A 21,362-nucleotide genomic window follows, 5' to 3' on the forward strand; every position below is an offset into this window, starting at 1 on the left:
CTAAGAGAATAAAAAGTCCCCATTCACCCTTATCTTTTTTGTCTTTTATTAGTTTTATTTTTTTCCTAAAGATATCTTGTGTATCCTTATTAATTTGCAGATACTATATAGTATTTGTGGCTAGTATGAATGGTATCTTATGTTTTAGAACATTTGTAATTACATATTACCAGTTTAGAGAAATTATGTTGATTTTTGTAAATTCATCATGTGTCAGCAGTCATCAAACTTATGAACTCTAATAATCAGAGTATTAATTCTCTTGGTTTAGATGACCATATTTCCTGCAAATAATGACAATTGCATCTCTTCCTTTCAATACTCACCTATTTCCTTTTCCTCCACCACAGCGTTAAGTCAGGACTCGGAGACCACGTTAAGCATGGCACCCACAGTAAATACTTTAGACTGGGCCTCTCAAACTCCATTCCACTCTCCCTCTATCTGGGGAGGTCCCAAAGCTAAAAAATAACATTTTCCAAACTCCTTTATAGCTGAGGTTCTGGATGCAATTTACAACATGTCAGCTAGATGCATTCTCATGAGATTTGGAAGATGGATGTAAAGTAGGTAATTTTCATGTTCCAGTGGAGTAAAGCAAAGTTGGAGAAATATTTGTGGGGCTGGACTCTACATTCTAGGGTCTCCTTAGCAGCTTTCTGGGCATAAAAAGCAAATAGTGACAAAAGCATAGCTGCAGCAGCAACAACTTCCCGTCCTCTGGATTCTAATTATACTGGTGTGATTTTGCAATCTGCTCCTCGCCCCCACCAGAACCTGGTCCTCTAGCCCTTCCAACTTTTTAAGTAGCTGAACCACTGTACAAAACCCAGAATGATGTGTTTCCTGCATCGAAGGGTGACTTAAAGCAGTATACTTGACTTTTTCCCAATTTTAGAGGGAAAGTATCTAAAATTTTTCTAAGTATGATCTTGATAAAAAAATTTTTCTTTATTAGAGAAGTTGTGGTTCACAGAACAATCATGCATAAAATGCAGGATTCCCATATACCACCCCACTGCCAACACCTTGCATTGTTGTGGAACATTTGTTACAATTATTGAAAGCACATTTTTGTAATTGTACTACTAATTAAGTCCATGGTTTAACTTAGGGTTCACTGTGTAGTGTAGTTCCTTTTTTTTAATTTTTATTCTATACCATATATACAACCCAACATTTTCCATTTTAATCATATTCAGATATATAACTTCATGCTAATTGTGTTCATGATGTTGAGCTACCATTACCAGCATCGATTACCAAAACATTTCCATCACTCCAAATAGGAACTCTGTACATTTTAAGCCTTAACTTCTCATTCCCTATCCCCACCCCATTCCCTGGTAACCTATATTCTGGTTTCTGACTCTCCGAGTTTGATTATTCTAATTGTTTCAAAACAGTGAGATCATACAAAATGTGTCCTTTGTGTCTGGCCTATTTCATGCAACACGATGTCCTACAGGTTCATCCATGTTGCACATATATCAGGATTTCATTCCTATTTATGGCTGAATAATATTCCATCGAATGTACAGACCACATTTTATTTATCCATTCATCAGCTGATGGACACTTGGGTTGCTCCATCTTTTGGCAATTATGAATAATGCCTCTATGAACATCGGTGTGAAAATATCTGTTCCAATTCCTGCTTTCAATTCTTCTGGGTATATACCTAGTAGCAGGATTGCTGGGTCAAATGGTAATTCCATATTTAGCTTCCTGAGGAACTGCCAAACTATCTTCCATAGCGGTTACACCATTTTACATTGCCACCAGCAATGAATGAGTGTTCCTATTTCTCCACATCCTCTCCAACACTTATTCTCCATTTTTTTGATAGCAGCCATTCTAATGGGTATAAAATGGTATCTCATTGTGGTTTTGTTTTGCATTTCCCTGATGGCTAATGATGTTGAGCATTTGTATGTCTTCTTTGGCCATTTGTATGTCTTCTTTGGAGAGATGTCTATTCAAATCTTCTGCCTATTTTTCAATTGGGTTGTCTTTTTGTTACGTTGAAGGAGATTATATATATTATATTCTGGATATTAAACCTTTATCGGATATGTAGTTTCCAAATGCTTTCTCCCATTGTGTAGGTTGTCCTTTTGCTTTCATGATGAAGTCCTTTGAGGAACAAAAGTTTTTAATTTTGACATGGTCCCATTTATCTATTTTTTCTTCTGTCACTTGTGCTTTGGGGTAAAGTCTAAGGAGCCATTGCCTAACACAAGGTCTTGCAGGTGCTCCCCTATGTTTTCTTCTAGGAGTTGGATAGTTCTAGCTCATATATTAAGGTCTTTGATCCATTTTTTAAAAATGTTTTTTTATTCTGAAATATAACATATATATGGAAAAGTGATAACTTTCAAATTACAGTTCAACAAATAGTTATAGAGAAAATTTTGGAGTATGGTATGGGTTACAGCTACACAATTTCAGTTATTTCCTTCTAGCTGTTCTAATACACCAGAGACTAAAAAGAAATGTCTATATATAATGATTCCTCCCTCTCATTTGATCACTGTCTCAATCTTCAGGGATATCTAAGCAATGACCCCCCTAACTTGTATATATTGAAAAGGGGTGTCTTTCATCCACTTTGAGTTAACTTTTGTATATATTGTGAGGTAGGGTCCTCTTTTGTGTGTGTGTGTGTGTGAAAATGGAGATCCATTCTTCCCAGCACCATTTGTTGCAGAAATTATTCTTTTCCAATTCCAAGTGGGCTTTGCCACATTGTCTAACATCAGTTGGCCACAAATGTGAGGGCTGATCTCTGAGCTCTCAACTCCATTCCATTGGTCTATATGTCTGTCCTTGTGCCAGTAACATGTTGTTTTGATCATAGCATTGTAATAAGTTTTTAGATTGGAAAGTGTGAACCCTCCAATTTTGTTCTCTTTCAAGATGGCTTTAGCTATTTGAGGCTCCTTACCCTTCCATATAAATTTGATGATTGGATTTTCCATCTCTGCAAAGCATGTGGTGGGAATTTCGACTATAAATCGCTTTGGGTAATACTTATAGCTGATGAATATTTAGTCTTCCAATACATGAACGTGGAATATCCTTCCATTTATTTAGGTCTTCTTTGATTTATTTTAGCATTATTTCATAGTTTTCTATGTACAAGTTATTTATATCCCTGGTTAGATTTATTCCTAGATATTAGAGTCTTTTAGTTTCTATTGTGAATGGAATTTTCTTCTTGATTTCTTCTTCCGATTTTTCATTGCTTGTGTACAGAAACACAACTGATTTTTGGGGTGTTTGATAGTTGTTGGTTTTTTTAACATACATTTCTATAATTTATTATAAGTTAATGTATTTCAAATTAACCAATTTGATATAGTTTTTGATAGGGAATCTTTAAGGAAATTCCCTTCCCTTCTCAATTTGCTACTTAAAAAAATGTAAATAGGTTTTACGCTTTATCACGTGCTTTTTATGCAGTGCTTGAGATGATTTTTTTCTCCTTTACCTCTTTTAACATGCATTATTACATTGACAGATTTTCTAAACAAGATGCCAGTAGTTTCATAAAATTAGCAGGGCATCTTTCTACTTTCTGAAACTTGTAAAAGATAGGAATTAACAGTTTCTTAAAAGTTTAGTAGAAATCACCTGTAAAATTCTCCCTGGGGATTTCTGAGGAAGGAAGGGTCTTTGACTACTGTTTCGATTTTTTTAATATGTCTTAGTCTATACATGTTCTCCATTTCTTGTTATTATTTTGACTTTTCTTGAGAATCTATCCATTTTACTTTTTTCAAATTTATTAGAATATAGTCATTCTTAGTGCTCTTTTACCATTTTAAAACGTCTTTGTTCTATTGCTATTTCTTCATTTTTTTATTCTGTATTTTATCATCTCTTGTTCAGTCTGCCATAGGTCTAGCTTATCAATCTTTCGAAGAACCAGCTTTTGCTTTTCTTAGCCTTCTCTATCACTTGGTGTGATATTCTGAATTTCACTGCCTTCTACCCTTACCATTATTCTTTCTTTCCTTCTTGTTTCCTTGAATTATGCCCTATTGCTCTCTTTACCAACTTTTGACTTGAATGTTTGGATCATTTATTTTATATTTCTTGTTTACTGCTAAATGTATTTCAGACTGTAAAATCCCTTTAAACACTGATTGAACTATATCCCACAATTCTGACATTTAATGTTTTCATTATCATCCACTTATAAATATAACCTTATTTCCTCTTTTATTCCCTTTTTAATCTAAGGATTATTTAGAAATATGTTATTTAATTTGTAGCCATATTTTTTGGCTACTGTTTTGATAGTATTTTCTTATTATATTGCACTATATTGAGGGAACCCAATTTATATCATTTTCATCCTCAGGAAATTATTACAGCTTCCTTTATGGCACAATACATGGCTTATATTTATAATCATTCCATATGAACTAAAAAATGCATTCTATGCTGAGTATACAGTTTGGGGTATAGCTCTAATACTTCAAGTTCTCAAAGCTTATTAATTGTACACTTTAGACCCTTTCTACTTCCACTTATTTTTTGACTGCAGGATTTATCAGTTTCTGAGAGGAGTGAATTAAAAATATTCAAATACAACTGTTGATTTTTCTCTCTCTGCAGGTCCACCAGTTGTTGCTTGGTATATTTTCAGGCCTCACTGTTAGATACACATGTTTTTGATGCTACACCTTCTGGTTCTATTCTTCCTTTTATCAGTATATAATGTTCCTCTTCATGCCTTATGATATATTCAAGTTACCACAGCTTTCTCTTGGTTCGTGTTTGTGTAATCTCTCTTTGCTACCCTCTTGTTGTCAACCTTTCTCTTTTTGCCTTTCTTCTGAAGTGTGTTTCTTGCAGAAAGTTACATTTGCTTCTTTTTTCCATCCAATCTGAGAATTTCTCCTTGCAATTGAGAATCCAGAAACATAATTACTGTTACATTAGAACATTTTTTAACATGCATTATTCCAACAGATATTCTGATCTTTCAACAGCTTATAAAACAAGCTGAGCATCTTTCTCTCTACTTTCTACTGTGTAGATGACTTCCTATTTTCCATTTACGATAGTTCCCTTTCCTCCTTGCAGGATACCTCTGCTGTCTCTACCACAGGCTGCAGCCACCCACTCTCCAACTACACAAAAGTTAAAGCAATCTTCAATCCCTGTAGGGCTCGTCATGTGTTTGTTGCTTGTTCTTGGCATCCTTATTTCCCTCTAGCTTTTATACTTTCTCAAAAGTTAATCTGAGGGTGGGAGGTAAACAGTTTATGTCAGTTCACCATCTTGGCTGGTGCTAGAAGTCCATACTAAGTTTTCGCATTTAAAACCTTTGGAAGAATGTGACAAAGTATTCCCTAAATAGCATTTTACTGAATAAACATGAGGGGAAATGTTATTCTAAAGGTAGGGGTCAAAGCTGACAATGGCAGGTTATTTTTAGAAGCCATATGGTCTGAAATCCTTAGGGACAGGAACCACCTTGCACTTAGAAGGATTTTTCATGAGGGCACTCTGCAGCTTCCCAAACATCCACGTCTATCCCCCAGGCGAGCTTGGGCTCTGCAGCAGCATGTTGCACAGTCACAGCATTGCGGTCTGGCCTAGATTAACTACGTAAACATAGCTGTGGGATGTGGGAAAACAGAGACCTAAAATATTTATGATTGCATATTTTCTCTGCATTTTTCCCACTGGCATTTGTTAATCTTTCTCAATCCATTTTAACAAGAAAATGAAAGCAAATGTGGAATTAAAAAGAAAACTTTGAAAATTTCAGTAGGTAAAATATTCATAACTTGTAGGTTCCTTATAAAAACATGCTCCAAATGCAAAGCCAGCCTGATAATGAATCTTGTTTAAATCTGTATTCAGAGAAACTTACTTAGTGTGCTCGTTAGAAAAGGTGTATTCTAGAAGGGAACATATGCTATTTGAACTTTGGCCTCTGATGATGTCTCCTGCAGTTTCAGAATCTGAAAACATGAAAGCGAACTGTAACTCATACTAGGGAGAAACAAAGTCAAGTCATTAAATTCAAATTTAGGGACCCAGGCTTGATATTAAAACTATTTATGGAGCATCTACTATATGCCCAGACAGCAAATACCAGTCCTGATGGAGTCAGCCTCTCGAAGAACAGTCTGTCTCAGAGCAAAGCAACGGTCCTAGGAGTGTTTGTGCTCTCAATGGCTTCCCAGTTTCTCAACCACACTTAGAGTTCCCGATATGTTAGAAACACTCCTGGGATATCTGGGAATATAACAAACAACCAGAGAGGAAACAGTGTCTCTCTCTCTTCCACCAAAAGCTCTGTCCCTAATACCTGAGAAAAGCAGCAGCCACAGGCAAGGGTGAAAGCAGCCCAGAAGTGTCCTGATGCAAAGTTGGCCTGATATCCTACAGCCATGGGCCAGACTTTCAGGATGAGCGTTCGGAGTCCGACCCCATGAGGAGAAGGAGGGAAGTTAGAAGGCAGCATGCTGACAAGCCTCTGGAGACCAGGACTGAAGGAACCTATCCTGGTTGCCTTGTTGAGATTTCCTGGCACACCTGCTGTGTAACAGGTGCTGTCCCATCCTGCCTTCAAAGAGCATACGGTGTGGGTTTGTACAGTGTGGGGAGGGGGCTGTGTGTTAGTGTGAGTTTGTGGGGATGTGTATGTAGCAGAGGGTAGGGTGGAGACCATAGGTAGCTTAAATAAGATGTAAGTACCAAGACAAAGAAATAAAGAAGGAAAGGGGGATGTGTCGGGGGGTGGGTGTGAAATTCTATGAGAGGCTGAGCGAAGACCTCCCTGGGAATGTGACCTTTGAGTAAAGGCCCAAAGGCAGTGCCCAAGCTGGGCCCGTGGATATCTGCAGGAAGAGAGTGCCCGGCAGAGGGAACACACATGCCACACCCCGAGGCAGCCGCACGTCAGGCTCGCTGGAGGGAAAGCAAGCAGGCGGGAAGGGTGAGGGGACAAGCCTCGAGAGGAGGAGGGCGAGGGTCTTGGAGGTCACAGCGAGGGCCACGCCCTTGCCTCTAATGATGGGCAGCCACTGGATGGGGCGAGCAGAGCACCGCCACGAGGGGACCTGTGTGTGAGCCCACACTGCTATGCACGGGGCCAGCTGCAAGGCTGCTCCTGGAACCCAGCGAGAGGTGGGCTGCCGCTTCGGTGGCAGAAGTCGGAGGGGCTAAACGTGATCAAATCCAGGATATGTCCTCAAGGTAGAGCCGAAAGAATTTCCTAATAGACTGGATGCAGAGTGTGATGGAAAGAAAGAAATCAAGATGACTAAGCACTTTTTTTTTTTGTGCCTAATCTACTGGAAGGACAGTTACCTTTAACTAAAAAGGTGAACTTAAAGGCCAGGTGAAGCCAGGAGACCTAAACTTGGAAGTCACCAGCATATAAAGAGTAGTTAAATAGAATGAAATTAATTGGACACTTGTATTTCTCAAAAGCAATAAAGTATCCCTTGAGTTCCCTAGGGGCATGCAGGATAAACAAAGCATGTTTTCTTGAAGCTTGATATTATTTTATGATAAATGACATTTAAAATATTTTTTTTTGTAAGAAAACAAACATTCCTGACATGGAGAATTCAAAATTTGTATAAGATTTTAAGATAAAACACCAAACTTCAAAGAAACGTGCTAGTGACAGGTAGCTTTGAGCTACATTCTAGTCTCCTGGGGCTGTACGTTTCCTTTCTTCTACCTGAACCAGCACTTCTGTGGGAATATCTGAGAAACTCAGTGCTTTTTATTTAGCATCAACCATCAAGAAATGTTTGAGCACCAAGCACTCTACAGGAGATATTGAAGAACAAAAGGGAGGCTGTCCTTGTGAAACTGACAATATTAAGTTCATGTGGGCTGGGTTTTGCTCAAGTGCTTTCTTTAAAAGAAAAAATAAAGAATCAACTCTATACGTTATAGGGTTACTACAAATTTCAAATACTTAAGATTGCAAAAGTAGTTTGGAGATCGCAAATAGGTATCCAGGTGAGTTGAATCAACACTGATCCACAACAGGGCTTCAGACAGATTGCAAAACACTTCAGACGAATCGGAAAAGAGCACACATGGGTGACTATCCCAGGGAAGATGACTGCTACATTTGGGCACCAAGTCAAGCTCCTCAGTGTCCTGCCACCCAAGAAAAACTTCAAAACCTACAGTTTTCATTTTCTGGCTAAAGAGTACACAGAAATTCATTGGTAAAGAAAATATTTTTCCTGGAAATAGTCTCAAGCAGAGTTCTCACGGGTCAGGCACGGAGCAGAGCACACTTTCCACTACTGTTTCGTATTCAAATGGATGCTTCCACTGCTGACGAGCTACGATGTAAGACTGCACAATATTAAATTACTCCATTACAAAATCCTTACAACAGTCATTATTTTGTACTATTTCAGTTTTTATTTCTAATTGTATGTATTACTTTTATAATAGGAAAAATACTTATTTATAAATCATAGTTAGGTTCAGCATCTGAGTTACAGACTAAAGGCTTCAAGAAAAATAATTTCAGTCAGAGACACTCTGTGTTCTTTATAAATTCACTCTTAAGTTATCAAAAACCTTACAGAATACATCCTGTATGTAACATTCAATCCTGTAAAACATTCAATCATTCTGTAACCGAGAAGTCAGGATTTAACAAATGATTATGATTACTAAATCATTATGTAGATATTTCTTTACTTTACAATATATTAGAATAGCCAGAGGGAAATGCCTAAAATTACCAAACTGTAACCAGTTGCCTTGATCTTTGTTAATGATGCATAAATATAGAGCCTTTATCTTGTGATTGTAAAAACCTTGTGACTGGTCCCACTTGTACACCCTTATCCTGTTTTTCAAGTTTAAAGTCTTATGACCACAAAAGACAGCCCCTAATGTTTATTTTTTAATTTTATTTATTTATTTTTTCTATTAATGTTTTTAGGGGAGAGCACAAACGCAGTCCCCCACTACCACAAATTATGCAGTTGAGTTTCCCACATTTGGGGAAATCGCTGGGGTCAGCACATCCGGAGTGCAATGGATAAGCCTCCCCCTGCGAAAACCACCTTCGTGATCATGGTGTCTCCCCTGCCAGGTAAGTATCCCTAATGTTTATTAATGAAAGAACTTGAGTCACCCCAGAACTAACCCATCCCAATTCCTAAACTATCTTGCTAGGTAAAGCTGGGTATAACCAAAATTGGCCCAATAGACATGTGCAGTAGCTTCAACTTTAACCTATAAGGAACCTATCATAATTATACTAAAAATCACGTCCATCATATTAAGGCCACCATTTTCTTACATATATTCCGTGACTAAGCATTAATCCATCTGTGCATGCTCAATAATTAGATCACATCTAAGTAAATCATCACTTCTAAGTCGATCCATTGTATTCATTTTCCTAAATCCCACCCATCTTTTGATAATATAAAACTATGAGAGTTATTGTAGTTTGAGGAAACAGATTTTTAGGCCAATAGGCCATCTGATCTCCTGCTTTGTGCTTAGCAATAAACTCTCTCTTTGAAACCCTGGTGGCTCAGAAATTGGTCATTTGAGAACATCAGACAAGAAGCCCACTGCTTTTGATCAATATCAGTTCCTTCTAATGCCCATTAATCAAAAGCCTGCTTTCAAAACAATCTTAGATATGTGGCCTCAAGTACAGCAGAAAAAAAATTATTATATGAGTTTATAGTTGAATAAATTTTTGCCTAATAAAATGCATATTAAAAGTATAAAAATACTCTTTGTTCACGTTTCTTTTGAAATATTTCTGACAATCTTTAATACAGACTGGCTTTTTATTGCCAGAGGGAAAAATTCTACTAACCTCAAAAGCTATAGCAATTAAGTATTTTATTTTAATTATTTTTATATCCATACTTGCTCTGATAATTAGACACAAACTGCAGCAGCTCCTGACTCCCAGTGGCTGCTCTAACGGCTGGGTTCCCCTCCTAGCACTCCTCTTTCCCACCGTCTTGACATAGCAATAATCTTTGTCTCCCTTCCACATGCAGGGAGAACAGCAGACCTGGCCCAGTGACGGGGACAAAGGTTGGGTGTATAAGCCAAAGCAAGCCAATCTGAATCTTCCCTGTGATTCCGCAAACAAACCCAGAGAGAGACAGGCCCCCTTTCCTTCTGACTGCAGAACTGACAGGGTGAAATCTTGGAAGCTACCAACAATCCCACTGCAGGCAGCATGGAGAATGCTCACCTGTAGAAGCCAAAATTCATGAATTGTAACAAATGAGATGGAAATAGAGTGTGTGTGTCCCAGGTTCCAGTCTCAGAGGCCCTTCTCTTGTCCCCTCCAGAAACTGATTCTATGACCTACTCCAAGATCCTTTCAAAAAATCCTTTTTTCTCTTTTCTTAATTTGTTTGAACCATATGAAATTCTCATTTCTGTATATCAAAAATAGTCTAATATTGCCAACTTCACTGATAATTTTAATACAGGTCTACCTAACGGATCACATCAGGTTGATGCCACTTGGAACCTAAAATGTCCATGATAATGATAACTGCCAATACTTAATAGAATCTTCAAACTATATGAGAGAAATAGGAAAAAAAATGAAAAACTCTATGGCATGTCTAATATTGGTCATTGCTGGGAAAGATAAAGATACACACATGCATGCATACATAACCCACATCTATATACACACATACAATGCATACACACATTTTAATTTACACATGATTCACAAGTGATTACATAAAACTATCAGCAATGCAATGCCTCAGAATAACATGGCAGGATAGAAGTGTAATTAAGGACATCAACTCTTGGAGTCACACTATCAGGATTCAACTCCTGGAGCAAGTTTTCTATTTTTTAACTGAGAACTACAACTATAGATTCACATGCAGTTTTAAGAAACACAACTTATTTATATTTCAGAGAGATCTTGAATACCCTTTACCCAGTGGACCCTGATGGCAATATTTTGCAAAAATTTCCCAACATTGCACAATTTTGAGACCAGGATTTTATATTGATGCAATCCACTGATCTACTCAGATTTCCCCAGTTTTGCTTGCACTTGTGTGTTTAATCTTGTAGCCTCCTGCATCCAGCACCACTGCCAATAGTCTACTTATATCACAAGGATCCCTCATGTTGCCTTCTACAGCCACAGCCACTACCCCCATCAATTTCTTTAATGGTTATAGGACTCTTCAGATTATCTATTTCATCTTGGTTGCATTTTGGTAGTTTTAATTTGACAAATCGGTCCATTTCTTCTTAGTTGGAAAATTTATGAGAGTAAAGTTGTCCCTTATTACTCTTTTAATAGCTTCAGGATCTGTAGAGTTATCCCATTTTATAACTGCTATTAGTGATTTGTGTCTTTTTTTTCTTCATTAATTTTGGTAGAGGTTTACCATTTAAATTTACTGAGGTTTGTTTTAGGGTCCAGGATATGGTCTATCTTACTAAACGTGCCACGGACCCTTGAAAAATAAAAATGTTTTCTGCTGTTGTTGGGTGGCGGTGCCTATAAATGTTAATTAGATCCTTTTGGTGGTTGTGTTGTTGAGATCATCCACATCCTTCCTGGCTTTCTGTCAGGCAATCAGCAGGCTGTGGGCTGTGGTTCCAATGACAGCTTGACTTTCTGAGCCACTGCAATGTTAGTTTGGTCTGCTGCATTTCCCTGGTGATGCTAGGGTTCCCACTGGTTCCTGCTGGTGCTGCCCGAGAAGGTGGGAGGCATTTCCCCAGGCCTGGCTGCCTGGCATCTCCGTGGAGACTCCCATTTGATTCCAGGAAGGATGAGCATGCCGGGGATGCCTTCTTTTGCTACCTCAGGGTTAGGAAACACTAGATCTCATTCTCCTTCCAGGCAGGTGGGGTATGTAAGACATCCTGCCCCTATGTTGTGCCTTCAGTTCTGGCATTCCAAACCAGTTCACCTTCTTCTTACCACCTTTCAGAGTTGTCTTTGCTATCTCTTGCATTCTTTTCTGGATTTATAATTATACTGAGTAGGGAGGAGGGAGTAACAGGTCTACACCATCTTGTCCAACTGCAAGTCTTGAGTTTATAGCTTTTTGACAGTGAGCAAAATCTCTGCATCTTAGATTCACCACAGCAAAACTGAGTATAATGAAACTGTCTCATAGGTTTCTGTGAACATTAATAGATAACAAAGCTCTTAATACACTGCCTTCTATGTAATAAGTAATTCAGAAAATGCCATCTATTGTTGCACAATATAAAGCCATAATTAAAATTTATTTAAAAATATGTATAGAGAAGGTCAGAAGGAAATCCATTAAGTAATATCATTTCTGGATGGTAGGATCATGGATACTTTTAAACTTTCTTCTTTTACATTTCTCTGTGTTTTTCTAAATGTTCTTCAACAGGTATTAGTTTAATAGCAAAAAAATATTTTAAAAATCAGTATAATCTAAATGTATTCCTTATCTCTCCCTTAAGGTACTTGTTTAACTTCTGCACAACCTTCAGATAAAGTGACGAGAAGCTGATGAATGCAACAATAAGATCCTAACTTATCTTCCACTTCTGGGTTTAGGAGACACATCAGGGTAAAATGACCAGGCAAGAGCATTTAACTGATGCTGCTTCGTTCTGAGAATGGAATGGTTACTTCAAAGTCTTTCATTTCTCTTAAACCCCTAGAATGACCTAATTAGCAAATTACATAAGAGCTAAGATAAATAGCTCAATATGATTCACAGCCACAAATAAGGTAAGATTCTACCCTGTGGTCAGTCCAGCTCAGAAACACAACTTTGAATCAAATCAACAGGAGGGCACTCTCTAAAATGTGACCCAACAAAATGAAAATAATTACATCAAAAGAAAAGATATGTATCAAACTAACATTTAAGCATATTCTGCCTTCCTTTCAGACTGTATCAGCCTAGATGTGAGAGGAGAAAAGGCAGGTGAAAATATAGAAGCCTTTGGAAGATGGAGTGGCTCAGGGAGAATTCATTCAACAAACATCTACTGAGGACCTGGGGCCCCAATTTCAAGTACCCAGGGGGTCCAAAAGGAAAAATTTTACATTTAGAAGATGTATCAAATAGAAACCTGAGTAACATACCCCATAATATTAGTATGTAATTGTTTTTTAAAAACTTGATAACATGATTCAGAATTTCGAAGTCTAAATAATTCCTTGAGGAAAATTTTTCTTTAAAAAACAAAACCAAAAAGTTGTCATCATATAAAACTACTACATTTAGGGGGAAATTGAGTTCCTCTAAATTGATGTCCCTGACTATATTTTTAGATAGCTCTAATTCCAGAAAAAAGACAGGAGAAGCAAGGTGGAAGTTTGACAACTCAAAAATTACCAAACAGATGCATACATATATACATAATTAGCCCATTTTAAAGCAGAAAAACGCCACTGAGGTTATGTCCAACTCTAGGTTTCCTGACCTGCAACATGAGGGAGAAACATTACCTCTGATTCCTCATTTGGATTTGGAAGCTTTTAAGAGGATATTCTTGGCAGATCGTATTACATATGAATATTAAAAATTCATTTTATTTAGAATACCATAAAATAGTACACAGATGCTCATTTTAAATAATTCACATACCCATCAGGTAGTAATATATTAAAGTAATATGACCCATATTAATGAATATTGAATTACAAACACAGATGTGCTTTTCTTTCTTTCTTTCTTTCTTTCTTTTTTTTGGTCTAGGTTGTAATTCTTGAAAAATATCTACTTCTGGCAAACAACTGTTAAACAAAATACAAAAGAGCAAACAGGAAAAAAAAAATCTTAACCATAATGAAAATCTGGCTTGCTGTAAAAGGCTGTGTTCTTAAACAGGCTGTTCTTTCTTTCTCTCTCCCCTCTCCTGCTAAACACTGTTAAAAGCTGGTTGGTTTTACCCAACACTGTCATACAGTCTATTTAAACCTTTACTTCATGTAACAATCGAGAACGATAAAGAGAAGACCAAAACTAGGCTATCTGTTCATTTCAACTACAGTCCAGAAAAGTATTTAAATTATTGCAAAAATTTAATAACTCTCTTATCTTTAATAGAGTAAAACATTTCCTGGAAATATGAAAATAGAAAATATGACAATAGTTCTTAAATCTTTTCTTTCTTAAACCATCACTTATAGTAATAATACCAATACTGCACAAAACACTTAAATTTTTATTTTATATTTTCATGACTGCAAGAAAATGTCTGAACACATCTGTCAAATGGATATAATCAGTGCAAGAACGCCTGACTTGGTCTACACATGTTCTAAGAGTTCACTCTTTGCAATCAACCATCAAGTGTGCAGGGTGGAGAAAAACAAACTAACATATGTCAGGCAAAGAAGCATTCCAATTAACATAATTCCAATAAAATCAGAGAAGGAATAACAGTGAGCACCCAGCGATAACAAAGGGGAGGTTTTGAAGGTAAAGCGGATGTGTGATACATGCTTTAACTATTGCTCATCATCAGATGTACTTGGTCTAATGCCTGGTAACTTGTGCAATATTCATAATTTTCATTCCTGCCATGATATATTGATTTTGAATATAGCAATTTATCCCTGGAAATTACTTTTAAAAATGCAAATAACTAAAACAGAAAAGCTAAAAAAAAAAAAACCCAGCCACTGACATAGTGTGTGTTTTAGTTTCCTATGCTGCTAAAAGCAAATGACATGAAATGGTTCAGCTTGAACAAGGGGAATTTATTAGCTTACAGTTTTGAGGTCGGGAAAATGTCCAAGTCAAAGCAATGCTTTCTTCCCAAAGACCGGCTGCCAGTGATCCCTGGCTCCTCTGCCACATGGCAAGGTACGCGGCAGCACCTCTTGGTCCCTCCCGTCTCTTCCAGGTTTCACTGCCTTCACCTCCTTGGTTCTATAGCTTTCGCATCTCTCTGTCTGAATTTCATTCTCTTATAAAGGACTCCACTGAGAGGATTAAGTCCCGTCCTGAACGAGGTAGGTCACACCTTTACTGAAGTAGCCTCATCAACAGGTCCTACTTACAATGCTCTCACACCCACAAGAACGGATTAGCTTTAAGAACACGATTTTCTGGGGTACATACAATTTCAAACCACCACAGAGTGGGTTTATTTAAACAACACAAAATACTTAAAATTTGTCGCTACTTTAATAATCATATACATATATATTGAGATATTCATATTTATTTAGATATACACATAAATACTGAAATATATATGAATACATACTTATGCATATTTATATATAATGCTACGAATTCACACTGACTTTACAAGTCTTATCATCATCACAATAATTGTATGGATGTTTAAGAAACATTACAGATATAAAAAATACCTTTTAGATTCAGATTTGAGGAGGCTGCAAATGAAATAGCACTGTTTTATTTTAGTGTTATGTGCACCAAAACGGAAGTTTTCATTTCTGGCTAAACTTGGCTTGAGGAAAGAATTGGCCTATGCATAAGAAAAATAAGTTATGATTCAGATCTGTTTACATATTAGTTGACCTGCTTTAAAAAGAAAGAAAATAGTAAATAACAGTGTTTTATAGGCATTATTAATAAAGCAAGCTATTTACAGAAAGATAGTGTCATTGTTCTTGTTCAGGTCCAACTTAAACACTTCCTGTGTAATTTTCAGCTCATTGATAGTTTAATAGCCTAAGCCTATGTTAAAAAGTGAAAACAAAACTAAAACATCCACCATATGGAGACCAAGTAAGTCAACAGAGGATGCACATGCTCTATATTTGTTTTGCTGCATACTGATTGCACCGCTGTCTATTTCACACTGAATACAGAAAGACATAAAGCACCCTGCTCTAACAAGAACTTGGTTTTATTTTCCATTGGTACAGGGATAATACTTAGCACATTAAATTATTGAAACCTTTTAAGTAACATGGCAACTCAGAAGGAATTCTATACGCATCAAATAATTGGTGAGGTATCATTATTCCAACACTGTCTTATATTGGTCACAGATTAAGGTACAAAAAGTATATGGAAGAAAAATAAACACTACCGTATCAACCCTGTGCTGGCTTACCCAAAAAGAATGCATCCTTACAGGAAGACCAGAACTCAGAAATCACACTTCACAGCCTCCAAAATTAATTCAGCGAGTTCTAGATTCTGTCAAAAAGAACTGTATGTATGAAACATGGGTAAACAAAGGAGTAAGTCTTAATAGGGTATGTTTCATATACAGTTTGGAAATGTTTTATAGACAGTTTGTAATTTCGTTGAATAGACAATGGAGAGAGACAGAAATCGTGTAACAGCAACTCCACCAGCTCCTCCTGGGGATGTAAGTCACGGACATGCAGCGAAGAAGGGGTTCTGGCCTCCAGCAGAGTTGATGTACTGACATCTGGGAGGCAGAATCCTACTGTTGTGTCCTATCTGAGTGGACCCTAACGGAGGTCTCTGATGAATGCTAGACAAGGAGATGCATTTTCCTCATAAGCTTATTAACATGCTAATTTGCAATAGAAGCTATATTCCCTCCAAAGGGTTAAAAAAAAAAAAACCATCAACTTCTCCAGATTTAATAGAAAGTCACAAGTTAACTAGAAACTTGCCAAAATAAAGGAAGAGGGGAGTACAGTACTCTATAGTAAAGATGGTCTATTCTGAGCAAAGAAATAGTAAGATTAAATACTATAAGAGATTACAATAATTATACTGGCACAGCCTTTCTGAAAGCCTTAAAAACTGTGAGTACTATTTGACCCATCCACATCACTTCTAAGAATTTATTCTAAAGAAAATAATCACAGATCCACATATCAGTTTATACCTAAGGATGTTCATCACAGCATTGTTAAAATAACATAAAAGCAAACCAACCAACAAACAAATGGAAATAACCAAAATGTTAAGCAATAGAAAATGCTTCTTCCTTCTGTCTCTCCTATAGGGAAAGTAGTCTGGCAATGTCAATTAACATTTAAAATGCATGTAGTGGTTCTGGAGTAAGACAGTCCTGGGCTCAAATTCTGCCTCTATCACTTGTATATTTAGAACTTTTAGAATGAATATTCATCTGGAATTAATTTTGTGTATGATGTGAAAAGGGTGTTGTGCTGGTTTGAAGCTGTTATGTACCCTAGAAAATGCCATGCTCTTTTATTCCATGCCTGATGGTGCAGGGCTATTGTGGGGCGGGGGAGGGGGGCACCTTTTGATTAGGTTGTTTCAGTTGAGATGTGACCCACCCAATTCAAGGTGGGTCCTAATCCTTTACTAGAGTTTTTCACAAAAGGATAAAAGGCAGAAAAAACCTAGAGAACTTAGAGAGAGAAACACCCGGAGAAGTGTGGAGAGAGCTTAGAGAGAGAGAAGCCCCCGAGGAGCTAAGAGAGAACTCACAGAGGAAGCCACTGGGACCAGTGCTGAAGGCGACAAAAGCCAGGAGCAAAGGACCAGCAGGTGCTGGCCATGTGCCTTCCCGTGTTGACAGAGGTGTCCCAGATGCTTGGCAGCTTCTTCAGAGTCCAGGTATCGGCCTGTTGATGCCTTAATTTGGACATTTTCATGACCTTAGAACTGTAAATTTGTAAACTAATAAATCCCATTGTAAAAGCCAACCCATTTCTGGTATATCACATTCCGGCAGCTTTAGCAAACCAGAACCACTGCCTAGCGCCATTTTCTTCCAGATGTGTGGTCAGTTCTATCAATGACAATTACCAAATAAACCATCTTTCTGAACTGATATATGATTGTTTTATCACATATAAGATACTCATATATATTTGGATCTCTATTCAGTTGATCTATTGCCATGCCAATTCATAATGATTTAATTGTGGGAAATTTATAGTGAATAGTACATGGTTTATAGTATCCCCACACTACAGTTTTTTTTCCCCACAAATTTGAGGGCAAATTCTTGGATTTACTTTTCCACTGATAAGGTAGAAAGAATAATAGATATAATTAAAAGAATAAAAGGAGAGATTTTGGTGGGAGAAACCTTTTGTGTTTTCTAATACATTCTTCAACAAGACTATGGAGGGAAGAGTGAGCAGAGAAGATCCAAGAAGGTGATGGCCAGGCAGAGAAGAAAGTAGGGAAGTCCAAACCATCTTCTGAGGCTGAAACATGTCCCCGTGGTAGGGTGTGGTGAAGTATGTCCTCATCTTAACCTATTTGACACACTTTGTACTGCATCTCTGCTTCCTTTAGAGACACTATAGTTCTATCCAAAAGGATAAGAGATCTGTTAGAAACAAATTTTAAAGGGGATCCAGATGCAGCTGCGGTGAAGGGCTGGTGTAACATCACGGAGTAAATCAGGTATTCCCAATCTTCTCCAAGTATAAGAATCCCTTTTTAAATGTGAAGAATCTAAACAGACCCAATATAGTCTTTTAGTATTCATCTATTTTTAAAATTCATAAAATATCTACTATAATGGCAATAAAGCTTTTATATGAAGCTTTTATATGAACTATTATAATCATAATAGTAGTTTTGATATATAGTTATGTATCACTGTCTAGAACTCAATCTGTAATGCAGATATAGTCTCTGCCCAAGTTTAAAATCTCAACATCATTGTCAAAATTTTTTTTTTATTATTTTACCAGATAACTTGTTCTGTCCTATAAAGTTAAGCATAATTTCTATTCAAATAAATTATAATAATTACAACTTATCTAATTTTAAATATTTGGTGATTAATACACTTTAGAGTAAAAATGTTGATATTTGCATTAATATTAATTTCTAAGTCTATTAAGTACCATTTTTAAAGATCAGGGTTAAGTCATAATAAAAATTATATAAAATGAAGAATGGACAAGGTCATGAACCTGAAAAGAAAAATACCAGTGCTAACCAATGAAGTATGACCTACATTTTTTATGTTGAAATTTTCAGAGATTTTCAGATTCCTCCCCCCACCACCACCACCCCTTTTGGATAAAATCAAAAGTTTAGGTAGATGACTTTATGTGTCTAATATTTTTATTTACTTTTCTCTTTACTGAGATAATAATGAATTTGAAATACTGGTAAAGTGAAAAATTTGATACTCTTAATTTCACCAAACCCTAAAACTGAGTCCATGACAGAATAAGCTCTACTCAAAATGCATTAACGTTACTGATATGTACAACATAACCTCTTCAATAGTACAGTCATACAAGAACAACAACTGGCATCTCTTGTGATACGGACGTTCCTTACACAGTCAGATTTGGGTAAAGCATCCTGAGCAGCCACTGCAACCTTCCCCTCTCTGAACTCGTAACAACTGTCTCACTCATTTGGTGCTTGGCATATGCTGCACTTTGTCATTCTTTTTATATCTATTCCTATCCTCCGATACCTTGAACAGTGCTGTGTATGCATTTGAAAGTAAAATAAATGTTTATGGTTGAAAATCTATAGAATATTGTAAGATGAGTTTTTACAGACCTTTACCTGTTACAAAATGGCTTTGGTATACAATCTCATTAGATCCTCTTTGAGCTCAATTACGATCTTCATTTCCTCAAGAAGGAAAGAGGGGATCGGAGGTACTAATTTACACAGAGTCAAATGGCTATTAAGTAGCAACAAGGAGATTCAAACCCATGATGTCTTACTCCATTTTCAATGAGTAACTTTGCTCCACTTCAAAGGGTGTCACATGGGGTCCCCAGACCAGCAGAACCAGTGTTCCACGGGAACCTGTCAGAAACGCAAATTCTCAGGCCCAACCCCAGTTCAACTACAAGAGAAACTCTGGAAATGGCGCCCAGCAGTCTGTGTTTTAACCAGCCCTCCAGATAACTCTGATGCACTTGAAAATTTGAGAACCACTGTTCTCCACAAGTATTAAAAGCTAAATTATTTACCTAGTTATATTCAGCAATTTTGTAATAAACAATGTGAGAATATCAATGGGTTTATAATATCTTTAAACACCTAGATTATATTAATTTTGGTATTCCTCGATCTAATACACTCAATGTATAGTAATTCAAAATGATGAAAGTAAAACATATTATGAATGAGATTTTTTTTTCATTTTTCATATCTCAAAATACCATTTATTATCCCTCCTATTTACACTGACTCCATCAAAATTAATAGAGCAAAGGTGAGAAAGCTCAGAAATGCCATCTTGCTTGACCTACTTTCACCAGCACCAATCCTGGCGTGCCCAGCTCCCAGCCTAGTGAAATGCTGAACCAGCCAGGGGGGCCTGTGGGGTCTTACGCACCATGGAAGACAGGTGCCAGCTGGTTTTAATTCATTCAATAACCATTTGGTGGTTGTAAACCATGTGCTAGGCACAGAGAATACAAAAATGGCCCTTGTCCTTCAGGAATTCACATTTCATTGGGGAAAAAAATGCATATAAATAAATATTTGAATTAAGCCTTGAAGAATAGGGAGGAACTGAGACTTCTAGAAGTGACGAGCTATAGGAAGCTACAATCCCCATCATGCTAGAATAGTCTCCACATTTATCTTTTCTTTTCCCACAAATATTTAATATTATGTTGGCAATGCTGATTATAAACACTAGGTTATTTGACATTCTGCCAACATGTTTTTGGGGGGCACTTCTATTTTTCTAACCCCTCCATCAACCTCATCACCACTTCTCTGCTTTCTGTTTAGTGCCTCTTTCCCAAACCAAATAGCTTTGACATTCTGGACCACATGAAAATGTCCCAAGCAAAGGTCTATTAACTACTGATTAGAACTCCCTCCTAAAGTTTGTTTTGGCTGGAAGATCTTCTCTGGAATCCGTGGTTCCGGTACTGCTGCCCACCGAACATCCCCAGATCTCCCTCAAGGCCATGGTAGGACTGCACTTCCCTGCCTCTGCAATTAAGGATGGCAATTTGCTTTAGCCAATATCACACAGGCACAAGTTACCCTTCTCACTTCCAGGCAGAAGCTTTAGGAGCTTGTGGGCTTATAACCCCCACACTTCTCTTCCCCCATAACAGATATTGGCAACATTTGAGATGGCGGCTGCCCCATCAGCCTATGTCCCCTGGTGGATGCGATGAACAGAAACCCTCCGCCACACGCACTGGACATGCAGCCTGTTCTGGTTTGCTAAAACTGCTGGAATGCAGTATACCAGAATGGACTGACTTTTACAATATGAATTTGTTAACTTACATTCTACGGTTCTTAGGCCATGAAAATGTCCAAGTTAAGGCATCAACAGGATGATACTTGGACTCCGAAGAAAGGCCACCAGCATCTGGGGCACCTCTGTCACACGGGAAGGCACATGGTCAGTATCTGCCTTGTCCTTCTCTCCTGGGTTTCACTGCTTTTAGCTTCTGGCTTCAGTGGCTCTCTCAGCTCCTCAGGGGGCTTTTC

General features: G+C 37.4%; 1 protein-coding gene and 1 non-coding gene across 3 annotated transcripts in view; both read right to left on the minus strand.

The window, feature by feature from the left end:
- Positions 1-21,362, minus strand: part of SDK1 (sidekick cell adhesion molecule 1) — a 941,791-nt gene that overhangs the window by 615,604 nt on the left and 304,825 nt on the right. The gene's annotated exons all lie outside the window — the stretch shown is intronic.
- Positions 8,951-9,114, minus strand: LOC119518330. The gene has a single exon (XR_005213720.1). It is a non-coding gene; the product is annotated as a U1 spliceosomal RNA (small nuclear RNA).

Source organism: Choloepus didactylus, chromosome 21, assembly GCF_015220235.1.
Source record: "Choloepus didactylus isolate mChoDid1 chromosome 21, mChoDid1.pri, whole genome shotgun sequence".
In the NCBI taxonomy this organism is placed as follows: Eukaryota; Metazoa; Chordata; class Mammalia; order Pilosa; family Megalonychidae; genus Choloepus; species Choloepus didactylus.